Genomic DNA, 26308 nt, shown 5'->3' with positions numbered 1-26308 from the left:
CTTCAAATTTTCTCTGAGCCTGCCTTATCAATCTCTTACATTTAACTTGCCAGTGCTTATACTTTATCCTATTTCCTTCTGAAGGATCCGTCTTCTAATTTTTGAATGAAAATCTTTTGGCTAAAATAGCCTCTTTCACATCACCTTTTAACTATGCTGGTAATTGTTTTGCCTTCCTTCCACCTTTTTTTAATGTATAGAATACATCTGGTCTGTGCTTCTAGGATGGTATTTTTTTTAACAATGTCCACACCTGTTGCACACTTTTTACCTTTGTAGCTGCAGCTTTCAGTTTTTTTTCTAAGCCGGGTTATGTTGAATATGATCTAACTCTCAAATTTACCACTAATGCTCTTAATACTTTCATTGTGCCAAAGAGAGCTTTCTTCTGAAGCCCATAGGGTGTAATATGAATATGGAACATACCGAGGTGAAACATGTAAGTTCTTTTTAATCAAGCCGCTGGCATCCAGGAGAATTGAGACCGTTTCTGTATCTTTCTGCCACATTTTCTTGGTATTTGATTGCATATTTTTGTACTTGAAGATCTGCTAATAATTGCTCGATACTGATACTTTTATTTGCAATGCAGTTTTTGTGTTTTACTCCTTTACCACAATGTCTGGTTTCTAGCAGCACACTTTTATAGGTTGAAATAGGAATGTCCATGTGATCACAGATTCTTCATTCTCTGTAATTCTGTCAGGAACATGACTCCAGTGTTATTCTATCAAAGTAATATTATGTGCAGTTGATGCATTTTAAAACATATGCGTGCAAGTATGTTTACATGATTACACATTCTAACATATCTTCACTAGTGCGCCGATACGTGCATGTATGGGCGCATGTGCACTCATTTTAAAATTGCCATTTCTGAATATTGGAGTTAGCTGGATAACTTTGCCAGCTAACTTAATTCCTCTGAGAAGCACCCCTGGAATGTCCGTGCAATCCGGTAAAATTTTACCTGTACAATGGGTTATCCCGTAAAAAATAAGTTGGATAAATGCCCAAAATATTCAAAAGTCGGCAATTAGCCAGATAACTTGTGAGTTATCCAGTGTAATGTCTTTGACTATGGACCCTATTGTTTCCAGTGTATAAGCTAATCTAGTGCCTTTCTGTAAAAAAAAGGCCTTCTGACATCAGCACATCACACCTAGCTAGCAACAAGATGTGTAACCATTTCCAGTGATGTTTAACAGAACCTACATTCGTCTGTTTTTACCATTTATTTTCTACACTTGGTTAGAACAATTTTATCCATAGTCCAATGTCCTGTGCTGCAATTATCAATCTCTCATTTTTAGGTTTAAGTTCTCCTCTCTTTAACTATTCTTATATCAGGTTTTGATCTACATGTGGTTGATGAAATAACTCTTTGTATTTCCCACTGTAGTTCTCCATTTGCCACTTGTTTTTCCTTATTTGCTGGTACAGTTCTTTAAAATGTTTTTTCTCTCATTTTGCAAATTCTGTTGCTTCTTTTCCCATAAATGCTGGTAGGGTCTTCCCAAATGTTCAAAAAGTGCTGAACTATGAAAGCAAATAGCCACAAACAGTCTCCATCTTCCATTACCCCTATTCTTCAGACCTCTTGTCCAAGTTTAAGGATGGAGACTGTGGCTGCTTTCGTAGTTCAGCACTTTTTGAATATTTGGGTGTGTTGATGCTGTGAAATGTACTTGGAGGCCTATGATGATACCTTCTGTATACATAATCTACTTCTATAATGTGTGAAACAATGCAAGAACTTTCTTTTATTTCATGCAGCGGGTTTGTTGGGCTATAGCCTGTTGTGGTACTTGCTCTCAGCCATCCACTGCCTGGTGACTTTCCTGTGTGTTTTGCTGGAATATTTTCTTTCTTTTCCTAGTCTCCATCCTCTTTCTCCTCCTTGTTCTCTTCACTACTATCCTTGTGCCACTCTGAATTGTTGAGCTCGTGGACCCTTGGACCGGTCAGGACCAGAGATGGACCGCTGTGAAGGATCGCAGCTGGTGGTCTGACCGGCAGGCGGCTGGACGGACTCGTGGACGGAAGGATGAAGAAGCACGGAGGAACCCTATGCGACCAAGGGTTCAAGGGAGAAGTGATGTGAAGACGGTGTTGGCCCGGGTGTTCTGAGACCTTCGCCCTGGAAGCCGGTACTCCCCCGAGAGGAGCTCGTAAGAGTCCGGCCGCTGGGACTTCTGGAGATTCACCCTGGAAGCCGGAGCCCCCCCAGGAGGAGCCGGTAGGGGCCCGGCCGCTGGGACTTAGGAGAATCTTCGGGGCCAGCTGAGCAGGAACTTGGAGAATCGGGAAGATCCGAGGCAGGGTCCCGAAGACAGTGCGGAGAGTCCAGGGATGAGGCAAAGCGGAGTCGTGAAGCGGACCGAGTCAGAACCAGAAGACGGAAGGCAACCAGAACCAGGGAGCAGACAAGCGCGGAGTCGTGGACGGAACCAGGTCAAGCCAGGAATCAGAGGACGTTGTCAAAACCAGAGGGTGAGGCAGAAGAAGAGTCAGGAACCAAACCGGATCAGGAGGAAGCAATCGAAAGCAGGAACGCAGCAACTAAGACACAGGAAACCTGCGGAACCTCATTGCAAGGCGATTTAGTCTTGTAACTGCAGGGCTTAAGTAGCCCTGCAGCGTCTGACGTCAGTCGGGGGCGGAACCTGGCTTTCCCACGCTGGCCCCTTTAAATTAGGAGCTTGAACGCGCGCGTGCATCTAGGGGGCGGAGCCAGCCGTGGAGAGACGCCGGCTGCTCCGCTGAAGCGAGGACGCGGCGGCAGAAGAGCCTGCAGGCCTGGGCGAGGTAGGAGCGTGCCGGGCCTGCGGCGGCAGAGGTCCCCGGAGGCGCGGGGAAGGCGGCCAGGAGCCGGGGCTGCCACGGGGTAAGCGGCGATTCCGGGGCCGACCCGGAATCGCAACATGAATTGCTTTCATCCTTTTTCATTCTCTTCCACCTCCATGGCTCATTCTCATATTCCATAGTCCTGCAGTCACTGTTGAGACTACTCTATCCTCCCCTCCTCCTGCCCATTTTCTTCACACACCCTCTCCTCCTTGCCTTCATCCACTCCTTAGTCCAGCTATTGGCAGCCTCCAATCACAAAATTCTGTTAAGAAAAAGCATATTTAAGAAGCACTATTATATTATATTATAGAAGTGAGATTGAAAGAAGATAAGAAAATAAGAAGCCATACCGGTCAGATCGAGGAACTATCAAGCCCTGTATCCTGTTTCCAACAGTTTTCAATTCAGGTCACATGTACCTGGCAGGATCCCAAACAGTAAATAGATCCCATGCTGCTAACATACAGGGATAAGTAGTGACTTTCCCAAGTCTACCTGGCTAATAACAGTTTATGGATTTCTCCTCCAGAAGCTTGTCCAAACCTTTTTTTAAATCCAGCTATACTAATTGCCTTTACCAGATCCTCTGGCAATGAAGAAGGATCCAAGAAAAGGAAGTAATGAGATGCATTGTTATAATATCTGAAGTGTCTAGAATAAGCGTGTTAAATATTACAGGTTTTACAGACCTGTGCTAGTTAACCCAAAAATCTAGTGAAAGGCACATGAACATTACATTTTGCAACCTCACTATTGAGCTATATTAAAAACTTTTTAACATAGTTTCTGCAGCTTTAGTGATTTGGCCCATGATGCTTTAAGCTCACAAAGTAAATTGCAGTTAACCATCTTCAGGTTACTGTTATGTTGTTGTTGTTAAAAATAACATCTCAGAACACAATGAAAATAGTATAGTTACATAAATTATATTTCAAATCGCAAAACTTATTTTGTTATAGATATTATATCCAAAACATCAATTGCATACAAAATACTAATAGCATTCTGTCAAAACAATCCAATTTAATTGAATTCAATCAGTATATGTATTCATTATATAAACACTCATGAAATAGTGCTATATAATTCTAAGTTTGGACACAATAAAATTTGATACATGCCTAATCAAAACTGTATTCCTGTAACTCAAATATTAATTTACTCAAAATTGATAGCATAAGCAATTATTTTATCAATTTATGATCTGCCTCCAGTGAATATTTGTGAAAAAGTTATGCCTCAAAATGTAGAGCCTCTTAAGTTATGGCAAAATAAAAACCCTTTACTGTAAACAAAGGAATGGTATGTTGCTGTCACCCCTGCAATGGATGGGAAGCGATCTTTTCCAGTAGGGGCTGTACTGGAATCCCTCTGAGACTTCAGAGACAGCTACTGCTAGTGCTTTTTTTCAGACTGAGTGTAAGGATGTCAGATAAAAAGAGGCATTGGGGGATTCATATAACCCTATAATTGCTTCTATGCAGGACACTTTATTCAACTGCAGCTTTGAGCCACAGGACTGGCACTGGGTGAGCCTATCTGTAATCCAGTGGATAGATCTTATAATATGTTAAACCATGCTTCCATGAGATCTGTAAGTAGATGTCTTATGGGCCTTCACAGCAATATAAAAAAAAAATATTACATAGAATCAGTAGACCTATTATTTCCTATATGCACAACCATATAATAGCGTATATCCAAAATCCACCCCAGAACACCTATCTGCATCAACCTTAGGCAATTTTATAACAAGCCATTTTCATAAGCCTGTGTTTTATAAATGCCTTTGAAAATTACCTCCTTAATGGTTAAATGCATATAATAAAATGAAATACTTATCATAAATTATGTATCTGTATAAAGTATTGAACACAGATGCTTGTTTGGCTTGACATCCCTAAATGGCTGGTATTATTATGTCTGCTTTGAAAAAAGATTTTTAAAAGAAGCCTTAGCTTTTCAGTTGCTGACAGTAAAATTTTACTTTTCGAAGTAGAGTTATGACTCTCTATTGTTTGGTAAAGAGTCAGCAATCTGCAATACTCATAAATAGCAATCAATTTGGGCTTCCATTACCAAAAACCTAATAGCATTGGAAACAAAAATAAAGATGTTGAAGACCTTAAAAATGGTGTGATGTGAGAAGGAAAACAAAGAAAATCAAGGTGAAATTTTGAGAAAACCAAAAGATGCCTCGAAGATTACTGTTACGGTCGACTGTTACGGTCGTGGACCCTTGGGCCGGCTGAGAGTGTAGATGGTAACCTGTTGGAATCCACAGGAAGTGTCACAGCCGGGAGGCGGTGCTGAAGATACTCTGGATAAGATTTACCACCGGCGACATAGGAATGACCCTATGTGACCAAGGATCCAGTCAGCGTCCGGAGAAGTGGAGAAAGAGGACGGTTGGGCCCAGGAGGTAGGAAGAGTCTTCACCCTCGGAAGCCCGCGGTTCCCCGGGAGGAGCCCGTGAGAGCTTGAGCTGCTGGGACTTAGGAGAATCCTCTGGGCCAATGGGTACCAGATACCTGAGGTGGTGGAAGAAGCCAAAGTCGGAGTCCAAAAACGAAGCCGGGTCAGAAGCCAGGAATCGGAGATCCAAACCAAAGCCAGGGGCGAAAGCTGAAGACAGAGGCGTGGGACGGAGCCGGGTCGGAAGCCAGAAGTCAGAAGTCAGAAGACAAACCAAAGCCAGGAGTGGAAGCTGAAGACGAAGTCAGGAGAAGAAGCCGGGTCAGAAGTCAGAAGACAGAAGACAAACCAAAGCCAGGGGCGGAAGCTGAAGATGTAGTCAAGGAACGGAGCCAGGTCAGAAGCCAGGAGTCAGCGGAGATGAACCGGAGTCCAATGCAGCAACTAGAGACTCAGAAGAACTGAGTGAACCTCGTTGCAAGGCAAGGTTCTAGGCCAGCTGCAGGGTTTAAATAACCCTGCAGCATCTGACGTCTTCCAGAGGGTTGAGCTTCATTTTCCTGCTCTGGCTCCTTTAAATCTGGAGCCCCTGCACGCGCATGCACCTAGTGGGTAGGGCCAGCCGTGGTGGATCATCAGCATCTCTCCCGAGGAGGGAGAGATGTTCTGGAAGCTGTGTAGGCCCGAGGAGGTCCCGAAACAGCCCGGGCCACCCCGAGGTAGGTGGAGGGACCGGGGCACGGCCCGGGATCGCAACAGTACCCCTCCTTATGCCCCCTTCTTGGGGGTCTGGGTTTAGCTGGGTGGTTCAGATGAAACTGGTGGAGGAGACCCTTGTCCAAGATATGGGACGAAGGTTCCCAGGAATTCTCTTCTGGACCATACCCCTATCATGAGAGGAGGTACTCCCACCGGCGACGTTGGAACCAAACGTCCAGGACATCTTTCACGGTGTAGGTGACATCTTGGTCACCAGTGGTGATGGCAGGCTCGGGAGGCTTGGCATGAAATGCTGAGAGAACCACTGGCTTGAGCAGAGACATGTGGAACATGTTGTGGATCCTCAGGGTAGACGGCAGACATAACCGGTAGGAGATTGCCCCTACTCGCTCCATTACCGAGAATGGACCAATGTACCTGGGGACCAGGGGCATAGAGGGAGTCCAGTATGGTATGGTACTCAGCCATACTTTCTGCCCAGGAAGGAAGGCCGGGGCAGGCTGCCGTGACCTGTCACCAAATCGTTTAGCCTTGGCCGCCGTCAGACGTTCTCCTGGTGGCTCTCCAGAGGTTGCGCAACTGTCATGCCATAAGTTGAATTGCCGGGGATGGTACCGTCAAAGGCTGTGGCAGAGGGGGCCTTGGGGTCTTCCTGTAGACCAACTGGAATGGGGACTGGTTGGTCGCAGAGTACTTATGGCAGTTATAGGAGAACTCTGCCCATGGTAGCAAGGTGACCCAATCATCCTGGAGGTCCCCCATGAAGGACCAGAGGAACGCCTTTAAGGTCCTATTAGTGTGCCCGGCTTGCCCATTGCCCTGGGGGTGGAAGGCTGTAGTTAAATCGAGTTGCACACCAAACTTTCTGCAAAGGGCCTTCCAATATTTTGCAGTAAACTGCGGACCACGGTCAGAGGCTATGTGCAATGGGAGTCCATGTAGATGGAAAATATGTTGCATAAAGAGGGTAGCTAATTCAGGCGCTGAAGGCAGTTAAGCGAGAGGCACAAAATGAGCCATCTTTGAGAAATGGTCGACCGTGACCCAGATCACGGTCTTCCTATCTGAAACAGGCAAATTGACAATAAAATCGGTGGAAAGCTAGGTCCAGGGCTCGGTAGGAATGGGCAGCGGCTGAAGGAGCCCCCAGGGGCATCCGTGCAAGGGTTTCTGCCGGGCACAGGTAGGACATGACTGAACGTAGAGTCGGACATCCCTCTTGAGCTGCGGCCACCAGTAGAACTCAGACAGAAGTTCCAGGGTCCTGGCTGTTCCTGGATGTCCAGCAGTCAAGGAGTCCTGGGCTCACGGAAAGACTCTCTTCCGGGAACGAGAAGGCACCACAGTCTTACCCGCGGGATCCACCTCTGATGCGGCCAGAAGAACTTTGGCCGGGTCCAGGATGTACTGAGGTGGGTCGATAGTATCTTCTGTCTCTGTCATGCGGGAAAGAACATGTGCTCAGATATTCTTGGACGCCGGTCGGTAATGGAGGGAAAAATTGAAACGGCTGAAAAAGAGAGACCATCGCGCCTGCTGTGGGTTGAGATGCTGGGCGCGGCACAGATACTCCAGGTTCTTGTGGTCTGTATAAACGATTACTGGGTGCTGGGCCCCCTCCAGCCATTGGTGCCATTCTTCAAAAGCTAGTTTGATAGCCAGTAGCTCTTTATCCCCTATGCCATAATTCTTCTCGGCAGGCGAAAACTTGAATGAATAGTAGGAACACGGCAGGGGTTTGACTCCATTGGACAGCTGGCTTAGAACGGCCCAAACTGCTACGTTAGAGGCATCGACCTCCACGATGAATTGACGTTGAGGGTCAGGGTGGCGGAGGCAGGTGTCTTGGAGGAATATGTCTTTCAATTCCTGAAAGGCTCGTAGAGCCATCGTCGGCCAGTTCCTGACATCGGCCCCCTTCCGGGTGAGGGACGTCAGTGGAGCCACCATTTGAGAATAGTGGGGAATAAATTGCCGATAAAAACTGGCAAATCCGAGGAACCGCTGAAGCGCCTTGACTCCTACTGGTTGGGGCCAATCTTTGATGGCCGCGACCTTCTCTGGGTCCATATGGAAACCTGTGGAGGATACGATGTACCACAGGATGGGCAGTGATTCTTTCTCGAACTGGCATTTCTCGAGCTTTGCATACAGGCAATTCTCTCGCAGTTTCTGCAGCACTTGACGAACATCGTGACAGTGCATCTCCAAGTCCCTGGAATATATTAGTACATCGTTGAGGTAGACAATTACGGAGGTATGTAACATCTCCCTTAGGACTTCATTCATGAGGTTTTGAAAAACCGCCGGGGCATTGCAGAGACCAAAGGGCATGACCAAGTATTCATAGTGGCCATCCCTTGTGTTAAATGCGGTCTTCCATTCGTCGCCTGGACAAATCCTCACCAGATAATAGGCCCCGCAGAGATCCAGTTTTGTAAAGACCTTGGCCCCCTGAAGCCTATCCAGGAGTTCTGGAATCAAGGATAGAGGGTACCGGTCATGGCGAGTAATGCTGTTCAGGCCACAGTAATCTATGCAGGGCCGAAGAGAGCCGTCCTTCTTAGCTATGAAGAAGAGCCCTGCTCCAACGGGGATTTGGACGGTCATATGAATCCCCGGTCCAGGTTCTCTTGGGGATATGTGGACATGGCCTGCGTCTCGGGGAGAGACAATGGGTATACCCTTCCTCATGGCGGTGTGGTACCTGAAGCAAGTTAATTGCACAGTCGAAAGGGCGGTGCTCCGGGAGAATCTTGGATTTCTCCTTGGAAAAGACATCAAGGTAGTCCTGATAGTGGGGCGGCAATGCCAACGATGTCATCAGGAGAGGTATCTGTGGTCGCAGAACAGCTGTCAAGCAAGAGCAGAAGCACGAAGGCCCCCAGGATGCCTCCTGGAGTGTCTCCCAACAGATTACGGGAGAGTGCTTCTGCAGCCAAGGTAGTCCCAGGATGACCGGGTGCATAGACCTCTCCAGGATGAGAAATGAAATCTCCTCTACATGTAGGATACAGGATACCTGTGCATAGCGTGAGAGGCTTGGTATGAGTAGAGATAGTCCCAGGGAGAAGTTTCCCTTGAATGGAGGACACACGAAGGGAAGGCCTCTGGGGTTGGTCCCCAATCTGGAGTTGCTGGACTAAGTCCTTGAGGATGAAATTTCCTCCGGCTCCAGAGTTGATCAGAGCTAGCGTATTGAACTCTCGTTCGGGAAGGAGAAAGGTCACCAGGACAGTGCACAGGGAGGCAGAGGAGGTGTGACCTAGGGTTAGCTCCCCGACTGTCCCTAGGTACGAGCGTTTCCCGGACGCTCGCTACATCAAGAAAGGAAATGGCCCTTTCCGCCGCAATACAGGCACAGGCCCAGGGACCAACGTCTTCTCCTCTCTGCTTGAGAGATAGGCCCCTGACCTACCTGCATGGGTTCGGACGCTTGAACCCCCGGAGAGGACGAAGGGGAGTGCCTGCTTCAGAAAGGTGTGGTTCCAGAGCTCCTGGGTCGGTGAGCAGGCCTCCTCTCCCGGAACCCGCGTTGGATACGGCGATCCACACGGCCCGCCAGATCAATGAGATCACTCAAATCGTCTGGGAGATCTCTGGCCGCCAACTCATCCTGAAGTCTCGGGGAGAGACTTTCCAAAAAGATGCCATGCAGGCTATCACTTCCCCAGTTTAATTCGGCAGCAAGGGTCTGGAAGTTCACGGTGTGTTCAGCCAAAGGCCGGTTACCCTGACGCAGCTGGAGCAGTTCGGATGCGGCAGTAGGTCTGCGGGAGGACTCATCGAATATCCATCGAAATGAGGAGATGAATTGTACCAGATTGGCTAGGTGGGAGTCCTGATGCTCCCACAGGGTGGAGGCCCACGCCAAGGGTCTCCCATCCAAAAGGGAGATAATATAGCTCGTCTTGACCCGGTCCATCAGGAATTGAGCTGGAAGCAAATTGAAGCGAATATAGCACTAGTTCAAGAACCCTCAGCAAAGCTTCGCGTCTCCTGAGTTCCTCGAGGGTGCTGGTATCTGTATGGGTACCACTGGTCCGGTATTGGTCTCCGCTCCAGGGACCGGGGAACTGGAAGCAGTAGCTCCACCAATGCGGTTGGCTAGCCCCTGCACTGTTACCATCAGGGAGTCGAGGCAAGTTTGCTGCTGTTGCAGCCTCTGTGCAATACCCGGGATGGCTTTCAAGCCTGCAAGATCTGCCGGGTCCATGGCCTTGCAAACTGTTACGGTTGACTGTTATGGTCGTGGACCCTTGGGCCGGATGAGAGTGTAGATGGTAACCTGTGGGAACCCACAGGAAGCATCACAGCTGGGAGGTGGTGCTGAAGATACTCTGGAGAAGACTTCACCACTGGAAGCCTGAGGTCCCCCCAGGAGGAGCCCATAGGAACCCGGGCCTCTTGGACTTAGGCAGGTCCCTATGCGACCAAGGATCCGGTCAGCGTCTGGAGAAATGGAGAAAGAGGACGGTTGGGCCCAGGAGGTAAGAAGAGTCTTCACCCTTGGAAGCCCACGGCTCCCCCGAGAGGAGCCCGTGAGAGCCCGAGCTGCTGGGACTTAGGAGAATCCTCTGCGCCAACGGGTACCGGATACCTGAGGTGGTGGAAGAAGCCAAAGTCAGAGTCCAAGAGCGAAGCCGGGTCAGAAGCCAGGAATCGGAGATCCAAACCAAAGCCAGGGGCGAAAGCTGAAGACAGAGTTGTGGGGCGGAGCTGGGTCGGAAGCCAGAAGTCAGAAGACAAACCAAAGCCAGGAGAGTAAGCTGAAGATGAAGTCAGGAGACGAAGCTGGGTCAGAAGCCAGAAGACAGAAGACAAACCAAAGCCAGGGGTGGAAGCTGAAGACGTAGTCAAGGAACGGAGCCAGGTCAGAAGCCAGGAGTCAGCGGAGACGATCCGGAGTCCAATGCAGCAACTAGAGACTCAGAAGAATTGAGCGAACCTCATTGCAAGGCAAGGTTCTAGGCCAGCTGCAGGGTTTAAATAACCCTGCAGCATCTGATGTCATCCAGAGGGTTGAGCTTCATTTTCCCGCGCTGGCCCCTTTAAATCCGGAGCCCCTGCACGCGTGCACACCTAGGGGGTGGGGCCAGCTACCCCCGGATCGTCGGCTTCTTTCCCGAGGAGGGAGAGATGCGCTGGAAGCTGTGCAAGCCCAAGGAGGTCCAGAAACGGCCCGGGCTGCCCCCGAGGTAGGTAGAGGGACCGGGGCATGGCCCAGGACCGCAACAATTACACTTTCCTCTCAAGAAAGAATGTCTTCATAACTGTTCTGGAGAGGGTAATTCACACTCTTTTGGGTTGTAATAAAAGCCATGTTAAAATCAGAGTTAGATTTTAGTGCAGGTTTTATTTTATGCGCATGCCAAATCTGGTGGTTCCCTCGGGATGCAGGAAACTAATGATAAGGAAATAGACCACATGTTAAAAAAGTGCAATAAACTGAAAAAGCACACTTTTTTTACCCTTGGTATATTTGCATATCAACCCCATGCTAAGACAAACCAGAGTCCTTCCCTCCCCAGGTTTCAAATCCCAAGGTCTGGCCCTGCAGGCCAAGTGGTCTAGATATAGACCCGGGTGTCCTCTAGCTGGTGCAAACCTTAAATTAGCCAGCAGGTACCTTGTTGTCTTCCCACAGGCCCAAAATCCCCCCTCCCCATCCAGAAACTCCTGCCAGACAACCTCTTCTAGCAGCACTGTTCGCAATTGGCCTCTTTCATTGATACTTGCAATGAAAGGAACAGTCTCCATTCAGGACAGCCTTCTAAAAAGTGATTGGTCCTTTCACTGACATGTGACAGTGAAGGAGCCAAATGGCAGTAAGTGAAGGAGTGAATAAATTAATATTAAGTGCCACACTGCAAATATTACACCAGACTCTAAAACACCATAGCCCCTCCTGTTAGGAAAATAGAACAAGCCAAGCTGCTAAATATCTCTACAGAGAAATTACATGCTAACAGAATACTTCATCTCAGTCACACATGCACAACACAGACAGACCCTTATCAAATACAGAATGAAGAGATCATAAAATATAAATAGAAATGTACAGACAAAAACTGAGCTGTAAACTGTAATACTGCCAGACAGTGTAACAATGGAAAAACAGAAACATCACCATTTCTCATAAAAAATCAAGCCATAAAACCAAGAAATATAAATCATTAATCATAATATTAAAAACATACTAATAAAAAGAATTTTTCAAAACAGCTGATGAATTAGAATATCCAATAATTAAGGACTTATACAAATTTTGAAAGCATTTGCTAACACCAATAAAATATTTAAAAATATCAGACCAATCAAATAACACCAAATAATTAAAAATAAGGATAAAAAAAATCCCCTACTCTCCATACCTGGGAACTTTTGATTTCCCTTCTGAGCTTGTCATAGATTAGTGGGGGGAAGAGGCAGTGAAATACAAGCTTTCTCCTCTATTTCTCACAAGCACACTCGCTTACTCATACATGATCATACGTGCGTGCACTTTTGGGTAAATTTTAAACCGAACGCGCATGCACCCATAAACACATCTCATTTTATAAAGTATTCACATAAAATACTATTGCTGTGTGTACTTCTACACCTGTAGGTTGCATGGAGAGAGAGTGAGAGTGAGAGAGAGAGAGAAAGAGAATAACTCTATATAGAGTCCATCTGACACTTTGAATTGGGGTGGGTTTTTTAGAAGGTGGGATGGGGTTGGGGGGTGTCATTACAGACACATTCAAAGGAATTCATGGTAAAATTGGCATCAGCAAAGAATTATAGCCTTTTTAAGTGATGAAAAGGAATAGATTTGTACATTGCAGCTAGCAGTGCAGTATACATATCAACTCCTCATGCTAGACTTTTCATCACTTATAAGGTCTATAATTCTTTACTGATGTCAGTTTTACTATAAATACCACTGAATGTATTTGCAAATTGCAACAACACCCCTCCTAATCCCAACCAACCTCCTCAAAACCCACCCCAATCAAAGTGCCCCTCTAGAGTGGTACATATATAGAGAGTGTCAACCTGACTTTGTACAAAGATACAAAGTCTCTCTCTCTCTCCCTATCTCTCTCTCGTCTTCTTCTTGCTCCAGTAGCAAAGTTACACAGGCAATATATGCATGTAGCTTGAGGAAAATTTGTGATTATGTGTGTCAGTCTTGGATACACCCATGACCTGCCCCTTTATTTTAAGCGTATGTACACACATCCTTCCTAGCTTCTTAAAATTTGCGTGCAGCCCACATTCATGTCTGAGGCTGCTTTTGTGCGAGCAACACTTTTAAAATTTACCTCTTTCTTTCCCCCACATACTCACACAAATACACCCATGCTATTTCTCTCTCATATGCTTATGTACTCTCATACACACATGCATTCCTGCACTCTCACATGCTCTCTTACAGATACACCTAAATGAACTCTCATATGGTCACACATATATACTACTTTTTTCTCTCCCTGGAACATGTAGGCAGCAGCAGAGGTTTTCTTCTTGAGACTGCCACAGTTTTGGGAGACCTCCTCTTTCTTCCTTGTGGAGTGAATGTGGATCCTCTCTTTGGTTGCTACTGCTGCACTTCTTTTCAGCTGTGCAGCCCAGATGCTACTGCTGCTCTCTTCAGTTATGCAGACCCGGCCTGCTGCTACTCCTCTCTTCGGTCATGTGGGCCCAACCTGCTACTACTCCTCTCTTCAGCTGCAGCTGCTGCTTCTTTCTTCAGCTGCATGGTTTGGCCTGCTACTGCTCCTCTCTTTGGCAAGGAGGGCCTGCCAATACTGCTTCTGCTTAATAAAATCAAGAGGGCTCAGTCGAACCTGCAATGCCATAACCGTGGAGTCATTTCTTCTGCCCATGGGGTCCACATCTAGTCTTCCTTTCAGCTAAGATGATTGGGCTCCTTTCAGCCCCTGTGGGTCCACAACATACTTCCTCTTCCAGCCCTCTTAGGTGGAAAAAAGGAGGCCCAGTTCCCAGTAGCTGCTTCCAGTGGCTGGAGAGTTGCTTCCACAATTCTGAGCAGGACCATTGGAAGCAGTAAGCCACCGGTTGCCTAGTTTGCCAATGGCTTCCACTGGCAGTGGATCCATTTCCTTGGATCTGTAAAGAGAGTATTCTCCTAGCAGCTAAAGAGAATATTCCACTAGTAGCTAGAAAGATCTGGGAAATTGCTACTCACAAGGTTTTAGTTTTACTGTTTCTATTCAGAGAAACATTATTGCAAGGTTATGGTTGGCACAGATGGCTGTTAGCTTCTTTTATTCTTACCTTTGCTCTTTCCATGGATTAGATTTTATAGATCCAGGACTTATTCTAGCATGTTTTATTCCACTGATATTCATTTGGCCATTTGGTTTCATTCACTGCATAATTAATTGAAACGTTATTCTTTGTTTATGTTTACAGTACGATGTGTTTTGAACTCTGCAGCTTCACCTCCTGCTCTTCATTTGGAGTTCTTTTTGTACATGTTAAATTGAGCTGGGTAGTGGCATTAAAGTATACTGGTTGCTGCTGCCTGCTGAGCTGAAATGTCACCTCTTCATTACTTTCTAGCTTTTCAGCTTTCACTATTGCCATTTCAGGGTGACTCTTGCTAGATTGAGGTGGGACTGAGCACATTACAGGTGCTGTGGTACAGTTTCTGGTTTCCCCTTTTAGATCTTTTTTTTTTTTTTTTTTTTTTTTGCTGCAAGCATTTCGACCACTGTTGTTATAGTAAATCATCCTCCCAGAAAAAAAGCCTTACTAATATAAGTTGTAATGTAGCTGTGGTCGTAACCCTTAGGATAGTGAATTGCTGCTGTTACTTCCTCAGCAAACTAGGAAAGTTCTATACATTTATCATCACAATTTATGAAAAGGGGGGTAAATGAGAACAGTATGGACAAACTAAGACTTTCTATTTACATTAATTTAGCAATATGCAATAAGGGCAACGGATCTGCCTGAAATAATAAAAATGTTAAGAAATGATACCAAACTGTGCTATGTTGTTATAAAGAGCTTGCTGGTCCTATATACAGGAATTTAAATGTTAATTTCCAAAGGGACTTCTGTGGGTAAAACAGTTTTATGAGCAGAAATGTACTTTTACAAATTTTTCCCTCCCAAAATTCAGGTAAACATGTGGATGCAGACTGAGTCATTTTGGCATCCAGAGCAGTCTAAGAATTCGGCACCCCCACCTCCCAAACACTCCAAATTTGCCAACAAAATCTGAACTGGAAACTGGAACAAGCCCAACTGTATTATGCAGTGCAACAATGGAAAAAAAGAAACATCATCATTCTCATAAAATTCAAACAATTCAATCAAGAGATACACAACATCCTTCATTAAATTTAAACCATAATAAAAATATATATATATTAAAATAACTGAGGAATATAATATCAAATAATTAAAAACTCACATAAATTTGTTCTATTTCCAAAACGCAATAAAATATTACAAAACAGTACCCAAAAATTTAAACCAATAAGTATTTTAAAATCTCCTGCTTTTCATACCTGGGAACCTTTTGAAAATCCGGCCCAAAGTGTTTGGCCAAAGTGTTGGCCTGGTGTAATATTTGTATTAGGTTTGGGAAGGGGGAATATTTTGTTTCATTTTTGGGGAGGGCTTTTTCCTTATGAATTTTGTTTTCTGTAATATTTATTTTATTTCTTTATTTAAATAAAATGATATAAACATTGAAAAAAAAAAAACAAAAATTAAAAAAAAAAAATCCCGGGGCTTCCTGTGGCACCCAACCATATCTCCCACCTGGAAAAATGTCAGAGCCAGGATCCTCCCAGGGCCTACTTATTTGGTCCGGGAGATCTGCAGATGAGGCTTAGGTCCCAGCTGGGGAGTGGGACCTTCTGGGGAGCCTATGGCAAGGATACAGCGATCTACCCCTAGACCTTGGCCCGACTTGTGACTTTTTTTAAAAATAAGTTTTTAAAATGAAACAAGATTCTGATTACATTTCGATGGAATTTAACTTGTTCCATTTTGAAAACAATCCTAAACAAAATAGGAAATGTTGTCTCATTTCCTATTTCATTTCTCACAAATGCACATCCCTAATTTGTATTGCTGACTTTTCATAGATAAGATTGCTGTTGTTACTGTGATTCTATGATATGGCAAGGTTCTAAGAGGCTTTATTTTTTTTGCAGGGTTTTATGTTACTTCACAAAGTGCTTGGCAGTGTAAGGAATTTGCCTTGTTGAGGTGACAGTGACACCATTGTTTGAATATACATATGTTTTGCATGATGGGTTGTAATGTGAACTGTCCTAATTGTGCTCTGCACCTGCTCATATGATTATGATTATTGCTATTTTATTGTAGTTATGATCTCTGCCTTTCTAAAAAGAAGATTTATGAAAGAGTACATGGATATCTGTTTTATTACATGACCTTCTATGGTGGCGCTATTGGGCGCGATGCCGGCAGCGATCGCATCGCAGAGGTGCGATCACTGCCGGTCCGCCCTCCCCCCCCCCCCCCCCCGCTTAGGACCCCGCCCCCCCATTAGCGAAATTTTCTAAAGTATCGCAGGCCTGCGATACTTTAGGAAATGAGACCCCAAGTGGTAGATTTTAAAAACATACGCATGTGCGTATTTTTGTTCGCGCCACCGGCGCGAACAAAAATACACCGGATTTTATAAGATACGCATGTAGCCGCGCGTATCTTATAAAATCTGGGGTCGGCGCGCACAAGGGGGTGCACATTTGTGCAACTTGCGCGCGCCAAGCCCTGCGCACGCTGCCTGTTCCCTCCGAGGCCGCTCCGAAATCGGAGCGGCCTCGGAGGGAACTTTCTTTCTACACCCCCGCACATTCCCTTCCCTTCCCCTACCTAACCCACCCCCCCCCCCCCCGGCCCTATCTAGACCTCCCCCTACCTTTATTGGAAAAGTTACTACTACCTCCGGGCAGTAGTAACTTACGCGCGCCGGCACGGCAGGCCCCGACACAGGCCGAGTGTCGGGGCACTCGGCCATGCCTCTGGACCGCCCACATGCCCCGGACACGCCCCCAATCCCAAAACGTGCCCCCTGGCCACGCCCCGACCGCCCCTTTTTGCAAGCCCCGGGACTTACACGCATCCCGGGGCTTGCGTGCGCCGCCGAGCCTATGCAAAATAGGCTCGGCGCGCACGGGGGGGTTGGGGTAGGTTTTCAGGGGGTACGCGCATATCTTACGTGTGTACCCCTTTGAAAATCTACCCCTATATGCACAGTTGAATCTTTATGTGTAGAAATTCCATTTGTGTTGGTAGCCAAAATAATGAGATGGATGATGAAATGCAAAGAGAAATCAAGGATGCTTACCAAGTTGGCAGTATAGTAAAAATGGAAGATTCCAATTATCCCAGTTTTGACTGGGTAAATGTAACATCAGGACTTGCTAGGGAGGTAAAGTTCCTGGATGCAATAAATGACTGTTTCATGGAGCAATTGGTTCAGAAGCCTATGAGAAAGGGAGATATTTTAGATCTAATTCTTAGTGGAATACAGGATTTGGTGAGAGAGGTAACACTAGTGGAGCCACTTGGCAATAGTTATCATAACATGATCAAATTTTAATTAATAACTGGAAGAGGGACAATATGTAAATCTATAGCTCTAACACTAGACTTTAAAAAGGGAAACATTAATAAAATGAGGAAAATAGAAAAAAACTGAAAGGTACAGTTGCAAAGGTTAAAAGTATACAACAAACTTGGACATTGTTTTAAAAGTACTATCTTAGAAACATAGTCCAGATGCCTTCCATGCATTAAGAAAGGTAGAAGGAAGACCAAATGATTATCAACAAGGTTGAAAGGTGAGGTGAAAGATGTCATTTTAGCCAAAAAAAAATCCTTTGAAATTTGGATGAAGGATCCATCTTAAGATAACAGGAAAAAGCATAAGCATTGTCAAGTTAAATGCAAAACATTGATAAGACAGGCTAGGAGAGAATTTGAAATGAAGTTGGTAGAGGCAAAAACTCATAATAAAACTTTTAAAAAATATATCCAAAGCAGGGAACCTGCAATGGAGTTTGTAGAACTTTTAGATGATCGAGGGGGTCAAAGGGGCACTTAGATAAGGCCATCATGGAAAGACTAAAATAATTCTTTGCTTCAGTGTTAACTAAGGAGGATGTTGGGGAGATACTAATTCTGAAGATGGTTTTCAAGGGTGAAAGATGAAGTGAACCAAATCACAGTGAACCTGGAAGACGTAATAGACCAGTTTGACAAACCAAGAAGTAGAAAATCACCTGGACTGTATGGTATATATCCCAGAGTTCTGTTAGATCTCAAAAACAAAATTTGAGATATATTAGTAAAAATTTGTACCCTATCATTAAAATCGTCCATTGTACCGAAAGATTGAAGGGTGGCCAATATAACCTTGATATTTAAAAAGGCTCGAGGGGTGATCCAGTGCCAGGAAAAATAGTTGAAACTATTCTAAAGAACAAAATCACAGAACATACAGAAAGACATGATTTAATGGAACACAGCCAACATGGATTTACTCAAAAGAATTAGATATTGTGCTCCAAACAACCCGTAAGATTTTTTTATAAATAATTGCACTATTAATTCAATGCACTATTAAATTGTGTTTACATCTTCTTGATTCCCATATTTTATCAGGTAGAGAGTTAGCAATACAACTGAACGCAGCTGTTGATGTATAATATACACTTATCTATTTAATTTTTGGGTATTAGTATTATTTAAAGTCCTTGATGGTAACTTTTTTAGCTTCAATAATTTAATTTAAGCATTAAGCTATTACTACCACTCACTTAGCTTTACATAGCTCATTCAAATTAGTAACAGTTTAATTATACTTTAGCTTCAATGTATTTATTTATTTATCAATTTTTTTCTTTTGATGCATTTTGCTTTATCACAACAAGAATTATCACTTCTGTTGTTAGCATACAGATAACATAAGAAATATAACAAAAAAGGAAGAAAAAAGTTACGTTAAACATTAAGGGGTAGATTTTAAAAGAAGCGCGCGGCCTATATGTGTGCACGCTACCCGGTATGCACACATATATGCCCGATTTTATAACATGCGCACACATACATGGCTGGGTACAGCTAGTACTAAATAATTAACTAAAGACCTGGACAAATAAATAGGTTTTCATGTTTCATTCCTGAAGGAAAGTAGGTCTTTATAAGATCTTTTGAAGATGCACCTCAAGGGAAGGGAGTTCTACGATATAGAAGCACAATTGAATGAGCATTGCCAAGTAGAAGGAAAGGGAAGGAATTTCTTTTCAGTTGTGATGAAAGGGCTACAGATACACAGTGTTTAACGCAACTTGTACATTGATTTACCTTTTATAAGGAAACAAGTGATTACAATAATAACATATTGGAAACCACAGAAGAAATAAAGTAGTTTTAGCAGTTCAAAGATGCCAGTGTGCTAACTGGGAAAGTTCTTCGTGGAAATGAGCCGGTTCCACGAGAAGTTTTTTTCATGACCCCAGCTCCTTTAAATATCATGCCAATGACCCTGTCAGGATTTTGCTATGATAAAGTCTACTTGAAAATGCAGACTTTATTGCAAAAACACCTAACTATACATCACTGAGGTATAGTTAAGTTTTGTGGAAATTCACCGCTTTATGTGAATTTTTTTTCATGCTTGATTTTGCTACAGCAAATTTGCTAATGAGCTGGTTCTGAGCACGCATAAAAATTTGCAAACACAATTTGCCATTTTCTAATGCATAATTGCACTTACCAAGCCATTCACACTTTTGTGCGCCAGCTTCAAATCTTTGTAGATATAGGTACTTGCACATGTAGAAGAGCATCAGTTTAGAGAAAACAGTGTAAGATATGAATACATGACTCCAGTTTACATTATACCTACTAAATCAGTTCAAAGAATATATACTAGTGCTTCCAGAGGTTCAGACTGTGGGTTATATGGGTTAAATAACTGAAATCATTTAAGTGAATTTTCAACCAGATAATACCTCATACAGTATATACTTTCACAACTTTTAAAAGGGGCGACCTTAGGTGAGATATAACTAAACATAGAAACATAGAAATGATGGCAGAAGAAGACCAAACGGCCCATCCAGTCCGCCCAGTAAACCACGCACTCCATCCATCTCCCTTCTTTCCCTTTTTCTCTCTCCCACCTGTTACTATTGGCTTCCAGTACCCTCCAGCCCATTTCCCCTCCACCCCACCACCAATTTAGAGAGCAGCGCCGTATCTGCATCCAAGTGACATCCAGCTCAATTAGGGGTAGCAACCGCTGTAACAAGCAGGCCACACCCTTGCCCCATACACTTACCCACCCCTGTTTTTATTTTTTTGTTTGTTTTTTTTTATTATTATTTTTTTTGGAGATAGCAGCCCTCCATCCTTCCGCTCCGTGAAGGTGGAACACTAACTACTGGCCACTGGCATCCCGCTCCGTGAATGCCTCTGTGGCTACTGCCGCTCCGTGCAGTGTTTTGCTGCCTCCGCTTTATTCACGCCCTCTAGACTTGATGGATCCACAGTGTTTATCCCACGCCCCTTTGAAGTCGTTCACAGTTTTAGACTTCACCACTTACTCCGGAAGGGCATTCCAGGCATCCACCACTCTTTCCGTGAAGAAATACTTCCTGACATTGGTTCTTAGTCTTCCTCCCTGGAGCCTCAGCTCGTGACCTCTGGTTCTGCTGATTTTTATCTGACGAAAAAGGTTTGTCGTTGTCTTTGGATCATTAAAGTGTTTCAAGTATCTGAAAGTCTGAATCATATCACCCCTGCTCCTCCTTTCCTCCAGGGAGTACATATTTAGATTCTTCATTCTCTCCTCGTATGTCATCCGATGAAGACCCTCCACCTTCCTGGTCGCCCTTCTCTGTACCGCTTCCATCTTGTCCTTGTCTCTTTGTAGATACGGTCTCCAGAACTGAACACAGTTCTCCAGGTGAGGCCTCACCAAGGACCTGTACAAGGGGTTAATCACTTCCCTTTTCTTACTCGATATTCCTCTCTCTATGCATCCCAGCATTCTTCTGGCTTTTGCTATCGCCTTGTCGCATTGTTTCGCAGACTTCATATCATTAGACACTATCACCCCAAGGTCTCTCTCCTGCTCCGTGCACATCAGCCTTCCCCCCCCCCCCCCCCCCATCGAATACAGTTCATTCGGATTTCCACTCCTCATATGCATGACTTTGCACTTCTTGGCATTGAATCTCAGCTGCCATAGCTAACTAATAGTGCGAGCTTACATTTCTGTTTCAAAAATTTCTGTTTCAAAAATGAATATGTAGTGAAGGTGAGTACCTTACACTCCCATTGGAGACCACATAAATTTTGTGAGCACTTTTTATCCATACAGCTATTCAATTTTTGAACATAGATGTTTTCTCTGACGAGAACATTGGTTTGTGAAAGCTGAAAAATACATGAGTACTTTTCCAGTTACACTATTTTTATTGAAAATATCTTGTAAAAGTATCTGAATTTTTAGGATACTGAACTACAAAGTAACTAGTTACTTACATTCGTGTTCTGACCTCCTGAGAGGCAATCTTAATAACAGTTAATTGAAAAACTATTTAATTTAAACTATGTTTAAATAAGTTCATCCAGGTCAGCAGCACTTTACAGCAGCAAAACTAGCAAAACACTACAAGGAATCAGTAGGCCTATTATTTCCTTTATGCATGACCATATAAGAGCTTAACTTCATAACTATTAATGTTATGCCTAAGCAAGAAGAAATGCCCCGTTCTTTCCTGCACACACTGGAAAAGGAGAAATACAGTAGAAAATCTAAAGAGGACATTTAAAAAAATTGACATCCAGAGAGATGTAACCCTCTCTTGTATGGACACCCCCACGGAATTTGTGTCTTTTTGTTTCTTTTTCTATTTTCCTTGTCTGCAAGGTTTATGCTGGACAAAGAAACTGGCAAAATGCCAACCTATGCATTTTTTTTGCAGCAGTAGGAATCTCTTTCCTGTCCTACTCATTTTTCTCTGTTTTCTTCTTTGTGGAATCTCTCACCTAGTTCTTAATTCCCAACCATCCTAAATAGAAGTTCCTCTTTCATGACTTTGCACTCCCCTACCACTTCCCTCTTTCCCATCCTCCTTCTTACCACATACATCTCAGGCCTTACTGCTCATTGCACCCTCTTCCATGGTCTGTGCTGTATATGAGCCTCCTTCCCTTTGTCTTCTCAGTTTACTTCACACCAAATCCCATTGGGAGTCAGGGCTCAAACTTGTAAGGAGGAGAAAAGGCTCACTTTAGTGAGGCCCAGAAATCCAGGGAAGAATTTCGAAGGCTGCATTCCTTTACCATGGGGAAAAAAAAATGAAGGCAAAATGGTAGGTCTGTTTGTGGATATTTATGGATAGTTATGTGCTACCTATATGGAGTGACCAAGTTGTGAGATTTTCTGGAGCCAATCTAAGTCAGAACAAGCAACATTCTGAATAGTGAGTTGCTGGCTCCCCCAAGGTTCATATGTTGTAGAGCAAACATCTGTGCCATTAATTTTAGGGCTTGTACTTTGAGAGACAGAGGAACTTATGATTCCCTACGAGACATGCTCTCTCAAGACCTGCAAGTCTCAGAGTCCCTTATGCATATATTTATTTTATGTATTTGTACAGTATGTATAAATCAAGAGGGGAGGAACAAAACACCATGAGGTCCATATTCAAAAGCATTTGGAAAGATAACTCAAAAATTATCCATCTAAATGGCAAATCTATAATATTCAACCACTTATCTGGCTAAATTATAGCCGGATAATTATTTGTTAGTAATTATTTAGTTGGCTATAATTTAGCTGGATAATAAAGGGGCAATCTGGGGGCGTTCTGGGGAAGAGTTGAGTTATCCAGCTAACCTAGCTGAATATCAGGTATATAGGTTAACTTGCTACTTAACTGGATATTTCCAAAAGATATCCGGGTAAGCAGAACGCCTTATAAAAGTAAAACAAATTGCTGACCTCCCACCTTCTCCCAGTTTCTCCACTACCACCAACATGAGCCTCACCCACTGACCGCGACGCCCTCCCAACCCCTTCATGAGTTTTAAAATGAAAAGAAAACTTCTGCACCGGGCCTGTCCCTCCAGCCCTTCTCCTTCCCTCCCTCTCTGCTAAATACAAATGAAAATCTCATCTTCTGCCTTCCCATCCTACCTGGTACTTGAATTGGGGCCCCATGCCTTATGCTAGGATGGCAATGCAGTGCAATCCCAGCCACGTCCAGTGTTACTCTGGGAATAAAGCTGGAAAAATACTCTACAGTGTTAATGTATGCTTCCAGCGTTATTTCCAGAGTAACATTGGAAGCAGCCTGGATTGCATTGTACTGCAATCCTGGCATAAGAAAGAAACAAGGCCCCAATTCATGTGCTCGATGGGAAAATGTCTGGCTCCAGCATGGGGGAGGGATTAGAGGGGTGGTAGATGAGATTTTCATTTATATTTAGCGGGGAGGGAAGGCCAGGCCCTGCACCTCAATTTTCTTTTTATTTTAAAACATTTGATAGGGTTGGGACGGGAGTTTGGTGGTGGTGGTGGGCTGGGAAGCCCACAACTTGTTTTTATATTTTTTTTTTAAGGAGCACTAGTTACCTGGATATTTTTTAAGATAAATGGGTAAGTAGCAAGTTATCTGGCCACACAAGACCAAATAAGTTTAGGCCTAGTCAACCAAATTTAAATGCTGGCTGGGTAGGCCTAAAGTTATATGGCTATTCAGTATGAAGATGATAACTTTATAGTAGTATATTCAGTGTGACGTTTCTCCCACTGAATATATGGGATAAGTTATCCGGATAACTTTAGCTGGATTGCTTGTCCACTACCTGGCCTAATGAATATGATCCTCCTCATAACCAGGGGCATTACTCCCAGATTCTCAGGGACAGTGAAGCCACCAGTGTTACTGACAGGATTTATGGGCCAAATGCGCATAATTGCAGAGAAGAAATGAAACAGGGATAGTGAAGAGCACCTAGAGAAAAAGGACATTTCATGTGGCACATTTAAAACTAATCGGAGAAAGTTCTTTTTTACTCAACGCACAATTAAACTCTGGAATTTGTTGCCAGAGGATGTGGTTAGTGCAGTTAGTATAGCTGTGTTTAAAAAAGGATTGGATAAGTTCTTGGAGGAGAAGTCCATTACCTGCTATTAATTAAGTTGACTTAGAAAATATCCATTGCTATTACTAGCAACGGTAACATGAAATAGACTTAGATTTTGGGTACTTGCCAGGTTCTTATGGCCTGGATTGGCCACTGTTGGAAACAGGATGCTGGGCTTGATGGACACTTGGTCTGACTCAGTATGGCATGTTCTTATGTTCTCTCACACACATTCACACTCATCTAGCTATAACTATGAGTAAGGCAGCCAAAAACATGAGGTAAAAGTAATTGAGCTAAAAAAGCCATTGGGGAAGATCATCCTCTTCTACCGCACACACGGTTTTGGTAGAGGCAGGCATGGTGATGGAGGGATACCCACCTTGACAGTCAGATCAGTTGAATGAACCCTAGCAATCAAACAGGTGACAGATGTCACAGCTAGATCAACTTCATATCCTCTCATGGTTCTTTGAGGTTTTCATGCAACTATTATTGGTACCCTTTGCCCCTCTTTTGGTCTTATGGTGCCATAGATGTCCATGTCATTGTTTGTGCCCTTTGCCTCTCTCTTTCTGACTTGGGGTGTCCATGCTACAGTTGTTGGTGCTCTTTTCCCCTCTTTTGATGCTTTGAGGTCTTCATACCACTATTTGTCCTGCTTTGTCCCTATCTCCGTTCCATAAGGTGTTAATGACATTATTTTTAGTGGCCTTTGTCCCTATGTTGTTGCCTTTGTGTGTTCATACTACAGTTGTTGGTATTCTTTGCTCTCTCTTTTGGTGCTTTGGGATGTTCATGGCACTGATTGTGCTGTGTTTTCCTCTTTTAAACCCTAAGGGGTAGATTTTCAAAGGGGTATGCCCGTAAGATACGCGTGTACCCCCCGAAAACCTACCCGAAAACCCCCCTGCGCGCGCTGAGCCTATTTTGCATAGGCTCAGCGCGCGCAGTTAGGGATCGGGGCGTGTCTGGGGGGCATGTGGGTGGTCCAGGGGCGTGGCAGTAGTAACTTACGCGTGCCGGCGCGGCAGGCCCCGACACAGGCCGCTGTGTCGGGGCCTGCCGCGCCGGCACGCGTAAGTTACTACTGCCCGAGGCAGTAGTAACTTCTCCGATAAAGGTAGGGGGGGGTCTAGATAGGGCCTGGGGGGATGGGTTAGGTAGGGGAAGGGAAGGGAAGGTGCGGGGGGGTAGAAAAAAAGTTTTTTTCTAAGATACACGCGGGTACACGCGTATCTTAGAAAATCCAGCATACTTTTGTTCGCGCCTGGTGCGCGAACAAAAGTACACACGCGCGTATGTTTTTAAAATCTACCTCATAGGGTTTCTTGCCACATTGGTGGTGCTTGTCATCCCCTTTGGTGCCTTGTTGTTTTCTTGCCATTATTGTTGGTGCCATTTACTCTTCTTTTTGTGCATTGCTGTCTTCCTGCCAACGGTTGTTGTTGCCCTTTGCCCCTCTCTTGGTCTTCTTTGTGCCTTGGGGTGTTCATGTGCTATTTGTGTCTCTTCTGTGGTGCCTTGGGGTCTTCCTGACACTGTTGATGCCATTTATATCCCCTTTTGGTGTGTTGGTTTCTTTCTGCTTCTGTTTTTTGTGCACTTTGCTCATCTTTTATTTTTATTTTTTATTTATTTAACAACTTTTTTATACCGACATTCGTAGGTACATCATATCGGTTTACAAGGAACTAAGAGAAATACAGTGAACAGGGGGGGGGGGGAGCAGCAACAACAAGAGGGGGATTAACAAGGCAAAAAGACATAACGAGAATATGGTTCAATGGATGCAAGTAACATGAAGTATAAACTTATCTAATGCAGTGTAGAATAATAATAAAGATGGAAATAACATAATAGAAGTTAACATAATGATAACAAAATAATTAACATAGTAATATTACCATGGTGGAGTGATCAAAAGGAGGAGCTGGAGGACCTATGCTGGGAATGCCTGCTGAAAGAGCCAGGTCTTTAGCTTTTTCCTAAATTTGTACTGGCAGGGCTCAGTGCGGCGTTCAGTGGGAAGGGTATTCCAATGGGTGGGTCCTGCAACTGAAAGAGCTCACTCCCTCATGGAGGTGAGATGAGCATCTTTTAGTGCCTTGCTTGGAGTGTTCTCGCCACCCGTTGCGATGGTTTGCTCTTCTCA

The sequence above is a fragment of the Rhinatrema bivittatum genome, chromosome 1 (assembly GCF_901001135.1).
Source record: "Rhinatrema bivittatum chromosome 1, aRhiBiv1.1, whole genome shotgun sequence".
Taxonomy (NCBI): domain Eukaryota; kingdom Metazoa; phylum Chordata; class Amphibia; order Gymnophiona; family Rhinatrematidae; genus Rhinatrema; species Rhinatrema bivittatum.
The sequence above is the reverse complement of the archived record's forward strand: the minus strand, read 5'-3'. Positions refer to the sequence as shown.